Genomic DNA, 16,520 nt, shown 5'->3' on the forward strand with positions numbered 1-16,520 from the left:
TTCTTGAAAATAGTAGAAATAGCTCTGGCTTCATTGAGAAATACATACATTGGAGCTGTCGTTTTGATGGCTTGTACCTTGCGGATCAAAAGAAAAAGGCTTAATATCTGTCCACTCTTGGAATTCTACTCTATAAATATTTAAAAGCCAAAACACAAAATATGCCTGCACCAGCAAAATGAAAAACCCAGCAATGCTGATCTGTCATTTCAGTCACCTTGGTGATTCTCACATTATCTGCATCTGTGGTCATGTGTATAGATTGTACAAACTGAAAAATTGACACTAATGGTCCTTTCCAGTGTCCAGATAGATACCACTTTGGGTCATGAAAACAGCATCACAGGGTTTTAGTTCTCACTCCTCTAACCCTTACAATCCAAAGGCGTTTGAGATAGTGATTTAAACTATGTGAGTATTTACAAACAAAACAAACAAAAACTTTGTGAGTGTCACATTCCTTGTCCAAAAGGGGAGTTAATAATACCTACTGTGGGGCGCCTGGGTGGCGCAGTCGGTTAAGCGTCCGACTTCAGCCAGGTCACGATCTCGCGGTCCGTGAGTTCGAGCCCCGCGTCAGGCTCTGGGCTGGTGGCTCAGAGCCTGGAGCCTGTTTCCGATTCTGTGTCTCCCTCTCTCTCTGCCCCTCCCCCGTTCATGCTCTGTCTCTCTCTGTCCCAAAAATAAATAAAAAACGTTGAAAAAAAATTAAAAAAAAAAAATAATAATACCTACTGTAACTTTCTCAAAGGGTCATTGAGGGGCTCAAGTGGCACAAAGACCTAGAGATACTTTGTAAAGTATATGAGGACATAGTTATTCTTAATCACAGAAATTTATTTTAGCATGATAGAATATTTATATAATCATTATAACACAGAGGGATGTGTTGTATGTATCCTCTAAATAAAACTATCATTCTGCTTAGCAATTTTATTTAAGCAACTGTAGAAAGAAGGATTTTTATCCCTCCACTTAAAAATAATCACCAGAGGGAAAAAAGGGGAACAACTGTTCTGAATTTCTGAAATCTAAGAATATCTCCTTAATCATCTAAACAGGATTCTATTTGATGACATAGCAACCCCTCTAGTCCTAAACTTACTCAATTATGGGTTAATAGTATTTTGTTTCCATTTTTAAAAAATAGCCTTATTTCCAATACCATTACTCTAAGGATAATTTTCAGTTGTTGCTTGAATATAGCAATCATAATCACTCTCTCACCTTAGCAGAGGAAGCTAGCTATTCACCAAAAACTCACGCTGCTTTATCACGAAGAAGTGTTGTTTTTGGAAAATGGTCACCCCACTGGAAGACCTCATTTTCCCACTCCTTTTTGCATTTGGTTAGACCATAAGACGGATTACGGAACCTAAGCAGAAGAGATGCGTACCTTTTCTGGCCTCCACATCCTCACTTCCTCAATTGGCGAATGGATGTCAACCCCTAGGGATGTCTCAGAAGCCCAATGGGAGAAGTAGAGTCCCTACTAACCTGAGCCTCTAAGCAAACTTATACAAGCTCCAATCCCTGACAATTGCATGTAAAAGATACAAAAGCCTCACCCCGCCCCTTTCCACTAGACTTCAGGTGAACCAAAACTAAGCTCCTTTTGTGCTAAGCCATGAAGTTGCAGGCTTACATGTTATAGCAACTATCAGCCATAACTCTCATATCAGCTAAATTTAGCATCAAATCTCAATATCCATTGGAGATATAGCTGTAGGGGGACAAAACACAAATGAACTGACTCAAAATACCAGATATATAAAATCATATAGTTTAAATTTGCTAGTGACTAGTTTCTTTAATGAGATTAAGATTTTTTGCTGCCTACTGGAGAGATTGCTTGTTGCCTAAGCAACACTACCACTATAAATCAACATATCTATGTTACGGTTTTGACCTAAAATGCCCACGTGATTTTGCTTGGTGCAGAGAGTTTTATAGATTACACAATGGGAGGATAATAGCAATCCCACTTTTCAACTCCTTGTCACCACGGACCTGGTTAGAGGATAGGGTTGAAAACGAGATGCAAGTCACTAGTGCTATCTAACTGCAAGAGTAGTTAAGAAAATATTGAGACATGCCTTGTCCTCTCCAGATCAGGCTGAGGGCATGTATCTGAGAGTCACTCAGATTCTTGTGCCCAAGCTGCCCGGACACATTCCCACCTTCCTATGTGACTCCCAGACAGATTTTGTAGTCTTCAGCAAGACCACTTTTATAAAGCTGGCTCAACATTTATAGCAAATTTACATGATATTTTATTTCAAGAACCATAACAATGAGCACCAAATATATAAAATTTAAAGAGAGAACTGGAATTAAACTACTAAGGCATTCTGCCTCATTATATTCATAAGATGCAAACTATTTTAAGTCAGAATATTTAAACCACATTTTCTCTCCTTGCTTGTATAATATTCACAACTGAAATAATTATCCACAATAGAGGAATACTCCGATGTATGTTTCAAATATTGAAGGTGAATTGGTTTTATAAACAGCCCAATGGATAAAATGGAAGAGGAAATCATGCATTAAAACAAAATGCAGGGGTGCCTGGGTGGCTCAGTCGGTTGAGCATCCGACTTCAGCTCAGGTCATGATCTCACAGTCCATGAGTTTGAGCCCTGCGTCGGGCTCTGTGCTGACAGCTCAGAGCCTGGAGTCTGTTTCAGATTCTGTATCTCCCTCTCTCTCCGACCCTCCCCCATTCATGCTCTCTCTCTGTCTCAAACATAAATAAACCTTAAAAAAATTGTATTTCTGGGGCGCCTGGCTGGCTCAGTTGGTGGAGCATGTGACTCTTGATCTCAGAGTTGTGAGTTTGAGCCCCACGTTGGGTGTAGAGATTATAAATAAAATAAATTTTAAAAAATGTTTCATTAAGTTTTCATAATTATGGCATTTCATAATTAATAATGATACAAAATTAATTATTAAATAAATTAATAAAATGTATAACTTTTACAAAATCTAAAAATAAATGTAATCCTAAAGAAATAAGAAGTAATACATTCTTGTAGCAAATAAAGCTAAATTATTATACACATTTGCTACATATTTAGATGCAAAACATAAATCATGCAAATTCAAACCCAAGTTAGTACAAAATGTAAAATTTTTGTATGCAGGTGTTCATGTATTATTTTTTCAGCAAATGTTTATTGAGCACTTACAATGTACAGCCATTGTACTAATTGATGGGAATATAAATAGGAGCAAGTTATTTTATGGGAAACAAGATGAAAAAGTGTAGAATTTAATGATTGAATTTACTTAATTCTAGGTTGAAGAAAGATTTCCTTAAGGAAAAAACATCTAAGTGGAGACTGGACAGATGAGTGGCCAGCTTTGCTTGTTAATAATAAATAATATTTCATCATCATTAAAGGCACTGTATCAATTACCATACAAAACTATTTGAAATCTAAACTGACAACTATTATGTATTCCCCACAAGGGATTTAAATAATTTCTTCAAAGGAAGGTGGTTCCTATTTAAGGTCCTATCATCAAAACACCTGGATCTACAACAGAAGAACAAGGCAAGACTCTGCTAAGAATAATTGCCATGATAGTAAAAATCTCCCCAAGAATTGTCAGTGACAATGAATTTTTCATGTTAGAAAATAGATCCTTTTGGGGGGTGACTGGGTGGTTCAGTCAGTTAAGCGTCTGATTCTTGAATTTGGCTCAGATCATGATCCCAGTGTTGTGGGATGGAGCTGCCCATTGCTGAGCACGGAGCCCTGCTTAAGATTCTCTCTCTCTCTCTCTCTCTCTCTCTCTCTCTCTCTCTCTGCCCCTTCCTCTCCTGCTTGTATGCATGCACGCACTCTCTCTCTAAAAAGAAAAAAGAGAAACAGAATAAAAATAAGTAAATAAAATAAAAAATAGATCTTTCTATAAACTATTCAGCTTCTTATTACTTTATTGCTAAATGGTCTACATGTCATGCTGCTAGGATTAAGATAGTTGAATTAGTGATTAAGTTAAATAGAAGTCAGCTTTTTTAATTAAGAGAAAATGCCCCATCATTCTAGCTGGCATCAAGGAATGTCATCCTGGAAGGGAATCATGCTCTTTGAAGGAACCAACGACCATTTAGAAGAACACTCCTTTCAAACTTAAAAGCAATCGATGTCCATAGGAACTTCCCACTGATGTCAGTTTATGCTGAGTTTTTTTTTAATTTTTTTTTCAACGTTTATTTATTTTTTGGGGGGACAGAAAGAGAGCATGAACGGGGGAGGGGTAGAGAGAGAGGGAGACACAGAATCGGAAACAGGCTCCAGGCTCTGAGCCATCAGCCCAGAGCCTGACGCGGGGCTCGAACTCACGGACCGCGAGATCGTGACCTGGCTGAAGTCAGACGCTTAACCGACTGCGCCACCCAGGCGCCCCTATGCTGAGTTTTAAAATGTAAAGTCGTAAGTGGTACTAGATACATGCGGTAAGCTCTTATCAATAGGACTAATTAAAAGAAAAGACATTCTGAGTTAGTGAAAACTCTCTATTGGAGTTTTTTCAAAAGAAACTCAACTTCTTTAAAATATACAAAATAAATATCTGGAGTCTGATGAGAATAATATACATTTCATGAGTAATGCCTTTGAAGCGCTTAAAAACAGTTGGCTTGTGTATTTTATAGATTAAAATGTTTCCGTACAATTTTGTTCATTTTGTCAATGCATTGATAGCAGATCAGTGTGGAGGTTACCACACAGCACCTAACAGACTTTCCTGTGTCTTTTTCCTCTGCCCAACCTCTTTCCATCTCTATTTGCTCTCCAGAGCACCCCTGGTTTCATCTTCTTTTACATCTCCTTTGCCTTTCTGTCCTAGGGAGACTGATTCCAAATACAGGCCTACAGAGACAAAGGTGTGAAAAAGAAAACAAAATCACCAAGTAGCTCACTTGATAACCAACAGGTGACAGGGCATAGATTTAGGAAAACTAGTAAAGCAGGGGTGCCTGGGTGGCTCAGTTGGTTAAGTATCCCACTTCCGCTCAGGTCATGACGTCTTGTGGTTCTTGGGTTCAAGTCCCACACTGGGCTCTGTGCTGACAGCTCAGAGCCTGGAGCCTGCTTCAGATTCTGTGTCTCCCTCTCCCCCTGCTCACACTCTGTCTCTCTCTCTCTCTCTCTCAAAAATAAATAAACCTTAAAAATTAAAAAAAAAAAAAAGGGAAAGGAAAGCTAGTAAAGCAGACCAAGCCAGTTACAGATGTGACAGATTTTTTTTCAAGTAGCAGAATGTCTTGTTTTCCATTTGAAGGGATTCTAATGTCTTTGCATATACTCATGGTAATTCCAGACTTGAACATTGCAACACGTAAAACTATAAAGTCATGAGATTTTAGTCATAATTCATAATCATATAGAAATCGGTCATGGTTCCATTTACAAAGTGACCTTTAACTTTGATTAGAATCTAAGTCTTATATACAGTAGAGTTTATATTAATTATATTGAGCATATATTCTCAAAACTATATGAAAAGGAGGCCACCAAACTGTGAACCTCATAAACAAAACTGCTTTCCCAACAGTTTAAAAGGCTCTCCAGAACTGTTGTACTTGATTTTATCATTCCTGATCTTCAGTCTTCTAGTACTAAAGAATAACAATGGAAAATACTACGATTCTAGGTTGACTGTGAAATGACAGACCGCTTTAAGAACTAAAACCAATTCCACTGCAATAAGCCACACACAAATCTCTTCCTCAGGAGAGGAATATCAACAGTTGGGCTCTAGAGATCATCTCAAAGCCCAGCTAAACCATGTGGCAGGTTCATCATTCTCTAAAGTCACAAAGATCACACCCAACTTGGTTAGAACCACATCCTCCAGAAGGAAGACCTAGAAGGTCCAGGCTTGCACCTGGCTCTCCTCTCTTAAATTAATAGTTAAAACACCCTTATGCTTTCATCTTTAGTTACATTTGAATATTTTTTACTTTATTGTTTTTGGGTATTTGTGGTATTCTGAGGGAAAATCAAGTAAGATAACGACCCACATGCAACTGAAATATTTATTTCATCTGATCGAATCATTTTCAATAATGACACAATGATTCAGATTAATGAGAAAAAAAAGTCGACATAAACTAAGGATGTTTTTAAAAGAAATACAGTTATATTTAAGGTCACGCCCTTAAAAAGCATTTTTTGAAATGTGCCAAGCAGTATGCTGAGCGCTAAGAAACCTAGGACTAATAAAGCATGATTCCCGTCCCCAATTAACCAACTCTCTAGAAAACTGAACATAAAAATCAAGTAAGTGCAACTTCAAGATGCGGAAGTTAAAAGTTCAAGGAACACTGTAAGTAGACAAAAAGCATTGGTAGCTACTTCTTGATGTATCCCCCTAGATACCCAGTCTAGAAACTTGGAGTCATCGTTACACCCAATCTATACCTGTTTGATTTCACCTCCTAAATATTTCTCGAATCCTTCTGATCCCTGACTACTAATGCCCTCTTTGAAGAAATTCCCATGTGTCATCTGGATTATCATAGCTTCCTCATTCCTCATATGTCTCCCTGCCTGCAGTCCACAGAGCTGCCAAAGTGGCCTTTCCACAATATATGTATTTCCACAATTCCCTGTCTTGATCAAAACTCCACTTTGTACAGGACAATGTAGTTTGGCTTTTAAGGCTTTTAAAATATGTGGTGCCTACTCACCTTTCTTTGCTCACCAGGCTCCAGACAAAATATCATAAAATGACCTCAGACAGGATGTCACGGAAAGTGCAATCAGTAAGGTAGAAAGAGAATCAGAACAGTGTACTGACCATTGTAAAATATATCAAAATATGTCTTCTTTCCCAAAAAGATAGGAATATTCCTCTATAAATTCAGTAATAAAACAGCTAAAAGAAAACATAGCAGGGTGGGCTCACACCTGGGTATTTTTCTATTTTGACAAAGGGTAAATGTCTATCTACCATAAAATTAATAAACTTTCTGAAGGCAAAAGAAATAAGTGCGGACAACACTACTGGATTTAAGCCTAATTTTAGAAAAAAAAAATCATAATCCATCTGTGTCCAGCCTGTGCCTCCAACAGGTGGTCACCCCTAAGTCATTAGCAACTCGGGTCTTCACTTCGCTTGACCTTATTTCCCCAGACACCACTGTTACTATTGACCAGCAGCATTCAATATGTTCATACAATAATGTCATAAACAATCCTCAGCAATTCTGCCTTCTGGAAGTACTGCTCCTGCCAATGACATCACAGCTTGTCAGCTCAATATGCCACTGGCATATGGGTTCACTTTAAGTGGTGATAATAAATAGCATCGGGCCATCCAGTTGCACTCCATTTTGAGATCACATTACAAAGCGGCATGAGTCCTGGGCAAGGCGGGAGGACAGCTGCTATTTTAATGTCTCTTTAGCATCACTATGTACTTAAGAAGGAAAAGAAAAATGTGGAAAAGGTGAATATGACCATGTATCAACTAATATTTTAAAACTGTAGTTTAGAAACCTCTTTCTTACAATATTTTATAGGACATAAACAGAGAAAGCCATTATGATTCTTATTTTAAAGATAAATAAACTGAAGTGCAGTTGGCTTTCCCAAGGTCACCCAATAAGCTGTGGCCCTCCACATACTTTGTCTTCACGTTTTATGTATTTACCTCATGAGCAGAAGCAGATAGAACCATCCTCAGTGGTGTCTGCTTTTTTTATACAGGCATATTCAAGACACCAGAGCAGGCTCATTCCTGAGACTCTTGGACTTGGGCTGTGGATCTGTGCAGAAGCACGAATGGCCAGCTGCTGGCTTTGATCCGGTAGCTAGTTGCAAAACGTGAACAACACTTGCATAGAAGCAAAGTGGAAACAGCCTTCCTTGGGGACAGCTTGAACTCAATAAATAGTCCATTAGTTTAAGGCAGCAGATATGCACAGAGGTAACAGACAGAACTCACAAAGGCATGGTTTCTTTCTGCCTTTACTAATTGGATAGAACTTCTTTCAGTGGTTACTGGTTAATAGGACTGGGCAGATGGCCCATGGAACTGAAGGGACATTAAAGGTTCATTCAGCCCATCCACCTGTGTTTTTGTTTGTTTGTTTTGTTTTGTTTATTACGTAAGCTCTATGCCCCACGTGGGGCATGAACTCATGAACCCGAGATCAAGTGTCGCATGCTCTACCGACTGAGCCAGCCAGGTTCCCCCCCTTCCACCTGTTCTTAAGCAGAACTACCCTTAAAACAATCTAAAATTTTAAACTTATATTCCTTTAAAATTTGTTCCTAGTTGTAAAAGTAACATAAGCTCATTGAAAAGATTTTGGAGTGTACAGAAAGTTATCAAGAAAAAAAGTTTAAATCACCTGCAATTCAATAATCCAGATATGACCATTCTTATACTTTGACATGTTTCCATCCAAATTTTTAATGTGTATATATATTTTTTATTTTCAAAATCAACTTTCTTGTATCCTGCTTTTTTCTCTTAACATTGTATGGTGAGAGTCTTATGTTAAATATTTTTGGAAAATATGAATTTAAATGGTTGTGTTTTCCAAACTATATGGGTATACTATAATATGTTTACCTATGTTTCTACAGGTCAACAGATTTATTATGCTATTGATAAATGATACTACAATGTCTACTCATACAAATAATTCAAGTTTCTAATTATTTCCTTACACAAATTCCTAGTGAGGGAATTACTAGTTGAGGACGTATTCAGATTTTATGATTTTTATTACAACACTGACAAGTTGTTTTTGAGAAAGCACCAGTAATATAAAAAAGGCACCCTCTACATTCATCAACTTTGAGTATTATGCTTATATTTATTTTTTAATTCGGCAATCCAAAAGTATGTAAATATTTCTGGAACATATTTTATTTTTAAAGACATACAGAGAAGGAGATTTGACAACCACCCTTGACAAAACACTGAATGACTGAAGATAAACTGCCTTGGAATACAACAAAGTCTAAGATGTTACAAACTCTTAATGCTGTTGTCTGATGGAACATAAAGTTAGGAACAAGAGATAAAGTGATCTGAAACATAAAGGAATGAGCCAACTTTTGGTCATGCCATAAATAAATCCTCAAGTAAAAGATTTCATGGTGTCTTAATCAAGTAACATAAATCAATGGTATTTTTTCTCCCTTATTTGTCAAAAAGAAATTCCAAATCTGTCAACTTCAATATTTAAACTCCTGTATTCTGTATATATTACAAACTCTCTTAGCTCCATTTTACATGGGAATGCAATGAAGTCATTGTCTAGTCACAATTGCAAATATTCACTGATAAATGAGAAATGATACAAACTCTCCACTTTTCCAAAATTAAAAGTTCCTGACATGGACCCATGTAACAAATTCACAACAGGAAAATTGTTATCGAATATTTCTCAATCCACTGAAGTGCATCACAATAAACACCACTTATTTCCTTTTTCTTCTTCCCTCCCTACTCCCATCTTCCCTTCCACCCGTCCTTCTTTTCCTCCTTTAATGGTAAGTAGTAAGAAACAAACAAAACAAAACAAAAAAACCTCCCAGCACTAGTCAGATACTAATTTATAGTTTTCTTATTAAAAAAAAAAAGTACTGAATTATTCCCTATAAAAATGCAACATGATCAATAGTTAGACATAATGGATTGCATATTTTAATGCTTAAAATACAAAATCGTCCAGTAAATACAAGTAATTTTTTAATATCGTCTTCAGAAAGCTTGCCTGATTAAATGGATCAATCTACAGTTTACCATTAGACTGACAATTGGCACTAGAAGAAAGTTCGCAATTCCTAAGAATCGCAGTGTCTTAGAGCAATGTTCTTCCAACATGTAATATCCTTAGCACCAGTAACAGAATTTCCTGGGTTGCTTGTTTCAGTGCAGATTCCTGAGCCTTTCTCCAAGTTACTGAGTCACAATCTCAGTAGGGTTTGGAACATCTTTTTTGAACAACATTCTCAGATATTCTTTTGCACACTACAGTTCAAGAAAGGCAGATCATTTCTGTTAATTAAGCATATTAGCTCTTGTTGCTAAGTATCAACCTAAGGTGATTTAACCAGATCACTAAATTCAATACTACTTGGGAAAAGGAATGTTTTAATAATTATTTGTAAATATATTGCCTTTTCATGGATCAGAGGCATTGCTGGAAAACCCCCATCCGTGAAATATTCTGCTATTTAGCAAAACTTCTCTGAATCATTATTTACAGTTAATTGTTTAATTCAGTTTAAAGAGGTAAATAATGATTAAGCACCCACGCTAGACCATCTTCTTGTGTGCCACAAGTTTACTCTGGCATCCCTGTTTCCGTGGATGGAGTTTTCTAGTCCCTTGTCTTTCTTTCCCATCTGCCATATGCCACCCAAACCCATGTGCAGTGGGATGGCAGAGGCACAGAATCTTAGATTATAATTGGTTTTCAGAGGTGATTTTGAGGACATCCATTTGAAAAGCATAGGAAATATTACCAAGGTCTTATTCAGGACCGGGATGGAACTGGAGAGAAACACCAAGACAAAGTTATAGGAATTTAAATTTTTTCATCACACTTAAGTAAATTATTACATGACAATATATAGTGTGATAAATATAAAAAGGTATCTGAGGGGAGCCTGGGTGGCTCAGTTGGTTAGGCATCCAACTCTTGATTTTGGTTAAGGTCATGATCTCACAGTTCGTGAGACTGAGCCCTGCGTGGAGCTCCATGCTAAGAGCACAGAGCCTGCTTGGGGTTCTCTCTCCCCCTCTCTCTGCCCCTCCCCTGCTCATGCTCTGTCTCATAAACAAACATTTTTAATGGTGTCCGATTAAATGAGAAGATTATTGTCTGTCAATACTATTCTTTGTTCACATAGTCAAATAGAAATTTAATTTATTAAAACATATGTACACTTCTCTACCTCCCTCAATTGATTATAGCTAATTATGTAATAGTAATTTATATACTAAAGTAGTGTTTCTCAGACTTCAGTGTCCATACAAAAATCTTTTTAAAATGCAGATTTTGATTCATTAGGTCTGGAGTGGGATCCAAGATTCTTAATGCTGTTGATCTGAGAATCATATACTTTTAATAGCAAGGTACTAAAGTGCATTTTAAATATATGCCTGCCCCACCATATATGAGGCACTTTCAGCTTTGTTGTTTTAGAAATAATGTTTAGAGTATGGGAAAAAAAACTTGCTGAAATATCCCACCATTTCATAAATGTATTTGAGTTCTTACTAGCTAGCTAAAATTACAAATCTGCGATAACTTTCATAATATCAGGTATGCATTAGTTTTCACAGAACTGACTTAAGCTTAGCCTTGCTTTTGACCCTCTTTCTGATGCCTATCTCTGCCCATCAAAATTTCAAAGTTCAGTAAAATATTACTTCCTTCTTGAAATGTTTCCTGACAGACTCAATGAAATGTAGTTTCTCCTCCTTTTAAATGTTTATATTTTTCAAGCAGACAGATGATTAAAAACAATGTCCTTTGTACAGAGACTTGGACTTAGCCACGTGCTACCTTTTCACTTCCTTTTAGATCAGTTTTTCATTCTCAAATCTGGTTGCACATCGTGGAGATAAGGAGACATAGAAAAAAAATACTGAGGCCACAAGCCTCACCTTGGATGAATTAAATCAAAGTCTCTGGGAAGAAACCCAGCATCGGGATTTTTTTTTTTTTTAAGTCATCTGTGGGGATTCTAATGTGCAGCCCCAGTTGAGAATCACTGTCTCAGATGAGAAGCTCTTCAAGGGCTTGCACTAGGTCCTATTCACAAACATCTGGAACAGTACACTCAGTTCAACTCAATACATTTTACTAAGGACCTTGAACACTGTAGGCACCTAATAAATACACACAAATTGTACATTTGTCATATTTGAATACTGGAAAGAAAAGGAAAGCACATCAATCAAAAATTATTTTTTCACAACACATTCTTTAATGATACATTGTCAATAACAGACCAAATCTTTTGTGCAAAAGAATTTTGAAGTTGCTGATATCTTTCTCAATTCCTCTGCCATCAAATGTTCACTCTGTAGATTAGGATTTTCCTTAAGATTGGGTCCGGTTTACTTTTGGTTTTTCAGGAAAGCACTTTTCTCCTCTCTTTAAGTTGAATAGATATTGCAAATCATTAATGGAATTTTCAGCAGCAACCATACTGGAAATAATCAGCTGGCATCCAAGGTAGGACACACTTTTTGCTGCTGTCAAACAAAATTAATCATGAGCTTCCAGCATGCTGAGTAGAGGCGGCCTGGGCACCATTGGATGAGGTGTTTCCATGGCGCGGCAGCAGTCGATGATCAGCAGGAGAGTAAGGCTGTTTTCAGAAAACACAGTAACGGGTTGCTTCTTTCCCTTCATCTCTTTCTTCTTTTCAATTTCTAAGGGAGAACCTCCTGGCAATGCACCCAGGAGATTTTCTTGCCATGGAAACAAGAGAGTGGGGTGTTTTAAAAGCTGACTGTAAGAAAGAATGCCATTCTCCTTGCTTTGTTCTACTCGGCCTATACTCTTCTGCCGACGACTTGGGCAATTATTCAAATAATTCAGCCTGAGACCTAGTTTCACCTGAATTACATAAATGATCCAGGTATACTGGGTCGTTTTGGATGTATTATCCAGATAAATCTGTTCTGGTATGCTTCAGTCTCATTTAGTAGAGATCGAAATTGTATGTATTCAATCAATAATTAGCTAATTTACTCATTATTTTAAAAATAAATGAATTGAGACATATTTATGTGCCAGGTATTGTGCAAAAATCCAGGAATTATAAGACACAGTGTCTGTGACACAGTTGTGAAGACGGGTCTACTAACAGCAAGATGTAATTGTCATAAATCCTATAATAGAAACAGTTTGAGTAAAGACACTATAATATCTACAATTATAGCACACAATAAAAAGTTTAAACACATGTTTTCGAAGCTGGAAAGGCAGGACAGAGAAAACCTTTTTTTTTTTTTTTTTAAGTAACTGTTCATTTTCTTGGGGGGGGTGGGGGGGAAGAAGAGCAAAAATGTCATAGTGGAATTTCTTACACTTATATTTTGGTTGAGCATTGCCTAGGCATTGTTATTGCTCCCACAACCTTGCTCTACAACTCAGCTGAGGTGTTCTCATACCCCATTCCCCACACACCCCTCTAAGAAAATAGTCACAGGTGTCTTCTAATATTGAGGATATCTCATGCTCATTTTATTTGGATGTCACAAAGACCAGTCTGGTAGGTCTTTGACATTTGAACACCTGAAGAGACTGGCACCAGAACTCTGTAGCATTGGGTGGGGGTGGGGATTGCCTGGGTGGCTCAGTCAATTAAGAGTCCAACTTCCGCTTGGGTCATGATCTCGTGGTCCGTGAGTTCGAGCCCTGCCTCGGGCCCTGTGTTGACAGCTCAGAGCCTGCAGCCTGCTTTGGATTCTGTGTCTCCTTCTCTTTCTGCCCCTCCATGACTCTCTCTCTCTCTCTCTCTCTCTCTCTCTCTCTCAAAAATAAACATTAAAAAAAAAAAGAATACTGTAGCATTGGAAACACAATTTTCCCCAGAAATCCAATTGTATATGCTGCTCGAGTTTGATTTTATGACTCCATAGGACTGAGTCTCTGAATCCTTCCCTCCATGCTGAAGATGCCCTGGAAAAGGAATCTGGTTTGAGCATGTAAAGATTATTATAAAAGCTGTTGTTTTATTGACCTTCTTTTCCATACCAAGTAACCTTTAGATTATCATGAAGCCAGAGTCCTTTTCTACTCCTATTAATAGGGCAATGGTAAAAGTGCTTGTAAATGTGGGTGGTTTAGCTTGTAAATGTGTTCTTAAGGTACTTGTCCTTCTGTCTGATCTCTCTAGCTGTACGATGCTGATTTTATTCAAAATGGGTTAGGGACAGGGTATATATACTTCTATCTAAGCCTAGACCAGACTATAAAGCTATTATGGCAACTAAATGGAAGTAATAAGTCCTACCAGGGTTAAGAAAACCCTGAGGAAGAAAGAGTGAACATCTTAGTTGATCAAGCAAAGAGGAAGTCCGGCTTAAGAAGGTGGATTTGAATTAAGTCTTGTTAGAGTCATCTTGGCAGCCAAGATAGGCTAGAGTGCAGGTAAGACACAAGGTATGAAATACAGGGTGATTTTCATGAAGCCCTACCTGATCCCTTGGTCTGAGTAGGGAACCACACTATGAATCTCTGTACTACTACTACTACTACTACTTCTTCTTCTTCTTCTTCTTCTTCTTCTTCTTCTTCTTCTTCTTCTTCTTCTTCTTCTTTTAAAGTAAACTCTATCCCCAACACGGGACTTGAACTCACAACCCCAAGATCAAGAGTCACATGCTCTACCAACTGAGCCAGCCAGGGGCACCACCCCTCTCTGTACCACTCTTAAAAATATGCATCATAGCCTTTATCACAGTGAACTGTAATTGGGATTTATTATCTAGCTTACTATTCTGTCAGCTGACTGACTTTGAAACCATGCTATCTGCCAGTCCTTGTCCCTAATCTGACTGAAAAGACATAAGGCCTAAACTTCTGTCAGCTGCTATTTCATTTACGGCTTTGTTTTTAAATAAATGTGAGGCAATTTAGACATGTACAGTATATAAGAGAAGCAGTCATTATTTTAGGACTATGGGATGGTTGTCATCTCAATTTAAAATGAACCCAAGCTTATTCTTAGTGCTTTATCCTGTCCGTTACTTCTTCTAAATAAATCCAACTAGACATTCTTGGCCCATAACTTCTCTGGGGTGTGATGGCCTCCTTTATCCATCACCATTACTGTCATCAAAATCTGAGTTATGATGGGTACTAAGGATTTACTAAGCAACTAAACCTAAGCATTTCAAATGCCCCAAGGGCTTATTGTCTTAGACAGAAAAGATCAAAGCAGAATGGGATGTTAATGACATATGCCATAAATTCATTTAATTAGTGTTTAAGGGTTTTTAAAAGACTCAATGCATTCAATGGCAGCAGTGAATAAAATCAGGAAAATTACACAAGGGAATGGGGCTGCAGGATCTCCATGGAAGGAAATGTAGTATAGTCTGACTGAGCAGGAATGATTGCCACCTAAGGACAAAAAATAGTGTTTGATTGGTTGGTTCCTAAATTGTACAGATAGACTCATAAGGCAAATGGACCCTTTGTCTTCCAGTGAAATTTATTGCTTGGATGTGCCAAACCAGGAAATTAAAATAAGTACATTTTGGTTGAGATTCAAACTCAGAGTCACTAAGTTCAGTCAGAATGAGAAGGAAAAATTTAAATATGGAACAATGTCATTGATACTGATGAATCTCCAAGTAAAAGATGCCATGTAATCATGTGCTTGGAGAATCACCACTACCCTTGTAGTTAGGACTCACGGTTTCATGACTTTAACAATGCCAAGATTTTTTAAATGACAAAGTGATAATGTCCAAATTCTAGGAATAGAGCTGATCAACTTTGTCTAGAATAAGAGAAAGCATACCAAGAGAAGGGAAGTGAGTAAAGGAAGCTACATTTCAATTTGGAGGATAAAGATGTAGTCTCTCTGAGTATAAAGGCGTGGAAAGAACTTGTGTGCCAGTTCTCTGCAGTGTCCGCTCAGGATCAGGGACAAAAGAGACAAGTGGTGTAAAGACTGAAATGTGGACTGACTCTCAACACATGAGCGGAGTGACAGTGTAGACTGGGACATCCAACTGGGCTTAGGAGGAGATGGTTTAGGTCGTTCTGGTCAACTGTCAAACACAGAGGGAGATAGTATCAATTCACAACATGATGGAAGCCTGGAAAGCCCCCATGCCTAAAAAACAAGATGAAAGGGAGGAGTCAAGCAGAAGAGACCACTTTGGCAGGGGCCCTACAGGTAGAACAGAGTCGTGCAGTCTTTGTGGGGGGCTAGAGAAGGAGGAATGAATAGGCACTGTGCTAAACGTAAAAGTGACGAGTTAGAGAAATATATTGGATATTCAGCATAAGAAAGAACAATGAGTCACATATGGCCCCAAGGTTAAAGAGAAACATGACCCTTCAATGGAAAAGTTTAGCATAAATGATGATGTAAAAAAGAGATGAGCAGCTCTTTCCTTGTCCTCTATAGTTTCATGTGGCAGCAAAACACTCAGTTTAAGATATCATATAGTTGTGCCAAAGGCCAAATTCATTATTTAACTTAAAAAGAAAGGTTTTTTTTAATGTTTATTTACTTTTGAAGGAGACAGAAACAGAGCGTGAGTGGGGGAGGGACAGAGAGAGAGGGAGACAGAATCCGAAGCAGGCTCCAGGCTCTGAGCTGTCAGCACAGAGCCTGTCACAGGGCTCGAACCCACGGACCTGAGCCGAAGTTGGATGCCCAACTGACTGAGCCACCCAGGGGTCCCTCATTATTTAACTTTTAAAGGACTGACTGCAATATGGAAGTCTCATGAGTTTATGCTGATCCTTGACTGTCTTCTGTCTTACTTTAGTAAAGCAC

General features: G+C 37.9%; 1 protein-coding gene across 5 annotated transcripts in view; it reads right to left on the reverse strand.

Annotated features, from left to right (window-relative positions):
- Nucleotides 1-16,520, reverse strand: part of ANK2 (ankyrin 2) — a 673,807-nt gene that overhangs the window by 303,584 nt on the left and 353,703 nt on the right. The gene's annotated exons all lie outside the window — the stretch shown is intronic.

The sequence above is a fragment of the Puma concolor genome, chromosome B1, assembly GCF_028749965.1.
Source record: "Puma concolor isolate L17-30 chromosome B1, mPumCon1.1.hap2, whole genome shotgun sequence".
NCBI lineage: Eukaryota > Metazoa > Chordata > Mammalia > Carnivora > Felidae > Puma > Puma concolor.